Source organism: Etheostoma spectabile, chromosome 7 (assembly GCF_008692095.1).
Source record: "Etheostoma spectabile isolate EspeVRDwgs_2016 chromosome 7, UIUC_Espe_1.0, whole genome shotgun sequence".
NCBI lineage: Eukaryota > Metazoa > Chordata > Actinopteri > Perciformes > Percidae > Etheostoma > Etheostoma spectabile.
The window spans coordinates 21,996,915-21,997,547 of NC_045739.1; the positions used below are offsets into that span (position 1 = coordinate 21,996,915).

Below are 633 nucleotides of genomic sequence, written 5' to 3' on the forward strand. Positions count from 1 at the left end.
CACACACACACACACACACACACACACACAGTAATAATCACTTGCCATTTACTAAACACTTGTCCAATACATATGGTGTGAAATTCAAATTGTATTCTACACTTTTCTACCCTACATATTTAATAGTCTGTAAGCCTTGTCTGCTCTATGTCATTGTGCTCTAATTTGTTATATTTAATTCAGTTCTATTTCAGTATCCTCTACTCTGTTCTATTCTAGCAGCTGCTTCTTACAGTGCAGACAGTGCAGATGCTTTGCTTGCATATTTCTGCTGATAATCTGGTTTTTCCTCTGAGAGAAACTAGGAGCAGCGGCTCTTGGATACTTTTAAATCACTGGACTATGAATTTTTTTTTGACATATTGTAGTATGTCAACAAAATTGTCAATATTGCCATATATTAACATTTTTCTGCGTGAGCGTGGCCTACCAATGGCTCAAGCCCGTCCTACAGTGACTGTAGCTAAAGCTAATTAGCAGCAAGATGCCTCCTTTCTTCGTGGATGACTTCTACAAACTCCTTCCTTCCATTGCACGTCTGTAAACCAAGGTTCACCGATTAGAAGTGAACGTGGAAGTGAACAGATCATGTGGAAATGACACCACCTTACCATGGACCCAAAACAATGGACA

The 633-nt window shown here is 39.2% G+C and overlaps 1 protein-coding gene across 2 annotated transcripts in view; it reads right to left on the reverse strand.

The window, feature by feature from the left end:
• slco4a1 (solute carrier organic anion transporter family, member 4A1) overlaps positions 1 to 633 on the reverse strand; it is a 30,243-nt gene that overhangs the window by 7,336 nt on the left and 22,274 nt on the right. The window lies entirely within an intron of this gene.